This window comes from Carassius gibelio, chromosome B20 (assembly GCF_023724105.1).
Source record: "Carassius gibelio isolate Cgi1373 ecotype wild population from Czech Republic chromosome B20, carGib1.2-hapl.c, whole genome shotgun sequence".
Classification (NCBI taxonomy): Eukaryota; Metazoa; Chordata; class Actinopteri; order Cypriniformes; family Cyprinidae; genus Carassius; species Carassius gibelio.
The window spans coordinates 23,152,282-23,158,281 of NC_068415.1; positions in this window are offsets into that span (position 1 = coordinate 23,152,282).

Sequence of the window (6,000 nt, forward strand, 5' to 3'; positions counted from 1 at the left end):
ACCAAGACTCAAACTGACACGGGCAGAGACAAGGATTTTTGTGATCAGGTAGGCTACAAGAGATTTCAAAACATTTCAGCCGGTGAATATATATCTCCTCCTCTTTGCTGCCATTATTTACAATTACATTATTTACAAATTACAATTGTAGCTCTCAACATTTACCTATGGCTATGACTTTATTATGACTAATTTATTTTATTGTCTTAAACGTTCAGAAATCATGCAAAAGAAAATGAAGCATTTTTATTATGTTAAAAACATGGTTTTCTAAACTACGTTTGAGTTTTGATTCTTACCACCTGATGTCTGTGAATTAAATGTCATGTTCCAATTTGGACTTGACTAACATCTCCGTGTTTATTACAGAGGTGGGAGGGTCTGATTTGTGCATCTGGGCGTCACAGAGATCACGCGCTCTGTATGTGTGCATTGCATATAGTCATTCGGATTGATTACCATTAGTATTATTACACAATAAATACTAAATACTAAATGGCTAGTATAGCAAAACCATGTTAATGTGTGGTTTATTTAGGTCAAAACCCATGTTAAATTTTCATAAAGGTATCTGCAATTAAAACCTTATGTGACTGAGTGAATAAATGAACGTGAGTAATCTTACCTGATGCCGATATTACAATAGCCAGTATTAACAGTTTACGTGATCTGGCTTTTGATTTATTTATTTTTTTTATTATTATTATTTCTTTACTGGAAAGCAAATATATCAAACATGCGCGTGGTAAGAGCATCTACGGTAATTCACTTTGGCCAAACACACAAGGAAACATGTTGTATAATAATATATCACCGGCAATCACAGACATTCGCATTCGGACGGGATTAGTTTTCTGAGAGGATCACGAAGTTTGCTGAAAAACAGTAGGTAATTTGCTCTGTAATTATCACAGAGGTTGTATGAGAAAAACACAGACGTGGCAGATTTGGACGGGATTAAAATCACCAAGTACGTCTGTGAAACACAGATTTCTCTAACAACCCCCTGTAAAACTAGTCCTGTCCGAATAGGGCTAGATACGTTGGTGGTGGTGAAATTATTTCCAAAATTACTCTTCGTGTATAGGGAGCAGCGGTACTGTGTTGTGGCCATGTTGTGAAGAAGCTTTGGAATGGCAGCCATGTTTTCAAGAGACTCTGGAATGGCGGCAATTGACTCTTCACAAAGAACTTGATTGACTGGCGATCTGACCTACCATAACGCAGAATCCTCCATCTTGTCCGACACACAAACAAGACAAGAGAGTAGATTAACTTAAGTTTCATGTATACTGTATAAAGAATGTGTAGGTTTAGAAAAATAAAAATAAAATAAATAAAAATAATCTTATATTATTTCTTTCAACAGATTGATGCATCTGTAATACCCTTGATGCCAGAGACAGATTTAGACAAGTATATTCTTTGTCATGGAGACAGAGTGGCAAATGTGGCCTTTTGTCTGAAGAAAACAGTGTCCCATTGAAAATACCAGTGGTGTATAAACTACCTGAAAAGACATACTCAAGTAAACGTACATATATCTTACCAGAAAATGACTTTGGTAGAAGTTGAAGTCGCGTTTAGAATATTACTTGAGTAATAGTCTTAAAGTAAGTTGATACTTATTGTACTTAAGTACCAAAATTATCAATTTTTCCAGATGGTAAATCCAAACATCTAGATCTTAAAAGTTTGGACTGTTAGATTCAAGATTTCTCCCACAGCATAATAGAATCAGAATGTACCATTGGAGATTTGTATGAAGCAAGTAAAGTTAAAATTCTCAGACTTTATATTTTTAAATGTGCATCAGTACACAGAAGAATACGGAAAACTCTGTCACGAATCCTAAAGCAGATGCCATGTTGAATGAAAGTGGCCAAGATGACAAGAACAAGACAAGTTCTTCGTGATCTTTTGCAAGCTGAATGGCAAGCTATTGCAAAAGTACTGGTCAAAAGATGTAATGTAAACAGAATACATTTATAATAGTCTTTACACAAATTCCAGGTTTTCAAGTTATTGTGAAATTTCATTTTTATTCTTTTTTTCTTTATATGTTAGTTTAAGCCCCAGAGAGCTTTGCTTTAAGTTTACTACTGATTGATGCTAAAATAGCACAAACTTGCATTTTTACAATGAAACAAAAAGATCTCAGGATAAGTAGAAAGACATGTTAACTATGGCCAAGAAATTTTTAAAATATTTTGAGCTTTATTGAAACTTTTTCTAATGTTTACTAAAATATAAATCAATCAAACATACTCTTATTGGCTCTTTTATTTAATATCCATCTTTACATCTCATCTCGACTGCCTTGGTTACTCTATGTAGAGTTACGGTCAATGTGTTTTAAATAAAAAAAGTTCTGATCAAAACATTAAACAGGTTCTCCCCACTCAGTGATAGTGATGTGCCCACTGAGAAACCTGAAGAAAGTACTCTAGTTATTGGCGATTCATTTGTACGGAATGTGAAAATAGAGACACTAGCCACCATAGTCCAATGTTTATTGGTAGCTAGAGGGCCTGACATCTTGGAAAATGTAAAAGTGCTGGTTAATGCTAAACGTAAATTCAGTAAGATTGTTATCTATACTGGCACTAATGATGTTTCACTTCGCCAGTCGGAGATCACTGAAAATAACATTAAAGAGGTGTGTGGACTTGCAAGTATGATGTCAGACACTGCAATATGCTCTGGTCCCTTCCCTGCTTACCGTGATGAGATGCATAGCAGGCTGTCATCACTCAATGGCTGGATGTCTAAGTGCTGCCCGCAGAATAACAATAAATGTGTCTGTTTCCTGAACTAGAAAATACAAAAAATGGCCAAACCAATTCAAGAGTTAAAATTTAACTGATGTTCAACAACAACAACAACAACAACAAAAATGTCAGGGCTGCTGCTAGCCAAATGGGTGCCCTATGCAGGACTCTATTATTATGCCCCCTCCCTCAAATATTATGGAAGTAAAAAAAGAAAAGAAAACTGCTACAGGGGTCAAAATAGAACTTTAATAAAATATAAAAGTAAAAAAAATATAAATTGTAATTAAATTGTTTTATTTACAAATTACAGTTGTAGCTCTTGACAGTTACCTATGGTTATGATTTAATGAATACAGTTGTCTGATTAATTTTATAGTCTTAAGTATTTAGAAATCACGCAAAGAAAATTAAACCGTAATTCAATAAAAACATGGTAAAATCTTTTGTAAAGGTCGTGATGTCCACATGTTTTTTTGTTGAAGAAATTACAGAGGCTGTGTAAAAGGTTAAAAAGGTTGTCAAAAATCAAAGATTAAGTGGATATTTAAATTAAATGTTTGGTCAATAGTTTACTAAACAGGGATTTGACCATCCTGTAAGTATAACAGCAGCAATTACTAGGCCTTTGGCTCCCTTTGCAGGCATTTGAAATAATAATGTACATAAATGGTTTATTTTGTATTATATTATGTGTTTAAGCAGTGTTATTAAGTATTTTCTACTAAATAACTCTCAAATACTTATTCTCAAATACTTATTTAGGTCACTTGTACTGACTATGTGCTTTCAGATCTCTACTATTACTAAGAACACTCTGAGAGCATGCACTGTACGTCAGAGGCAGGCCTATCCCAAAAATCTATGGCCTGTCCCTCTGACCTCTACTACTTTACTCTCTATTCCAGTTGGTCTCTGGAACTGCCAGTCTGCTGTTAACAAAGCAGATTTAATTCCATCAGTGACCAATTCTCCACACCGCAGATTGATGATAACTTCATAACGAATAATACACACTCTCTCACCTGCTTCTCTCCACTCTTGTTCACTTGATCCTATCCCCACATACCTCCTTCAAGCAATTTCTTCTTCAGTCATACCTGACTGAACACACATCATCAACACTTCCCTTTACTCTGGTACATTTCCCTTAGCATTTAAGCAGGCTCGGGTAAGCCCACTGTTTAAGAAACCATCTTTAAATCCAGCACTTCTAAAAAACTACAGACCGCTATCTCTTCTTCCATTCATTGCAAAGACACAGTTGTGTTCAACCAAATCTCTGTTTCTTGTACAGAACAACCATCTGGACAGCAACCAATCTGGTTTCAAAAGTGGCCACTCAACTTAGACTGCCCTACTCTCGGTTACTGAAGTTACTGACACAGTTCATCATCAGATTCTACTGTCCACCCTCAGAAAGATGGCCATCTCTAGAACTGCGCTCCTGTGGTTTAAGTTCTACCTCTCAGATATACCCTTCAGGGTGTCTTGGAGGGGTGACGTTTCTAAGTCACCCCTCCAACTTCTTGTCACTGGGGTTCCTCAAGGCTCAGTACTTGGACCACTTCTCTTCTCCATCTACCCGACTTCATTAGGATCTGTCATTCAGAAGCATGGCTTTTCTTATCACTGCTGTGCTGATGACAGTCAACTCTACTTCTCATTCAGCTCAGCCTTACTAAGAGAGAACTGCTGGTAGTTCCAGCTAACCCATCAATTTATCACAACTACTCTATACAGCTGGGTTCATCAACCATAACTCCTTCTAGGATAGCCAGAAACCTAGGAGTTGTGATGGATCATCAATTAACCTTCACAGACCATATTGCTACAACATCCTGGTCCTGCAGATTTGCCTTATACAACATTAGGAAGATTATGCCCTTCCTGTCAGAGCAAGCCACCCAACTTCTTGTCCAAGCTCTTGTTCTCTCCAGACTGGACTATTGTAATGCTCTCCTGGTGGGCCTTCCTGCATGTACTATCAAGCCTCTGCAAATTGATGCAGAATGCAGCAGCGAGGGTTGTCTTCAATGAGTCAAAAAGAGCTCACGTTACTTCTCTCCTCATCATGTTACACTGGCTACGGGTTCTGTGCTAGACTAAATGAGACTTGTCATGGCACTTGTTTACTGTTGTTGTTCTCTCGTTGGTCTGATTGCTTCTATTGTTCTCATTTGTAGCGTCTGCTAAATTATTAAATATAAATGAAACCATATAATTATTAATTAGCCAATCATTATTGTCTCATCGTTTTTATATAGTGCATTATAAGTCATTTTAAATGGTGTTGTCCTAGGTCTGTTTTTATAACCCCCCAAAAATATAATCTTAATACTTCTTTGTAAATTATTATTTAAAGTAACAAAACCATGATTCATCTGCAGTTACCATGGCTACAAGAACCATGATTTGTGGTTTTATTAAATTGGTTTTATTAAAACCATGGCAAATTTTCATAATGGATATTTGAATGTAAATTCGGCAACACCAAAGCTCCTTTTGCTGACTTAACATCCAAATATTTTTCTGCTTGTTTTTTGGTCAAGCACCCAGTTTAGCCATGTGCGCGCTTTTGCCTGCTTTTTTTAATTTCTGTAATGGAACATGGAAATTCAGAGAGAATATTAAATGTGTTGGTGGTAGTAAAATTATTATTGATATTAAAATGTGTTATTAACATCAATAGCCAAAAAAGGTTTCACAGGATTATGAATGTGCCTGAAATTGATGCATGGGATTCGTTTTCATCCTTTTTCCCCCATTTTTTTCTTTGATAATTTGCACAAGCATGAGATGGGAGTGGGTGTGAATGTGGTAATGGTGCATCACATGTTTTTTTTTTTTTTTTTTTTTTTTGAGCAATTGGGATAATGCACCCCCAGGAGTTGGTGCCCTATGTAAACTGCGTAGTCTGTGTATAGGGAGCGGTCATACTGAAAAATGTATACAATACAGAGAAACTAATTATTAAGCTTGGCTTATTAAATATAAGGTCCCTTTCTACGAAAGCACTTTTTGTAAATGATATGATCACTGATTATAACCTAGATCTGCTGTGTTCGACAGAAAGCTGGCTAAAACCAGATGATTACATTATATTAACAAGTGTACCCCACAAGATTACTGTTATAAACATGAGCTACGTTCAAAAAGTAAAGGTGGAGGTGTTGCTTCAAATATAACTTGTTTGAAATAATGGTGCTTCATATAACATTATTAAAAG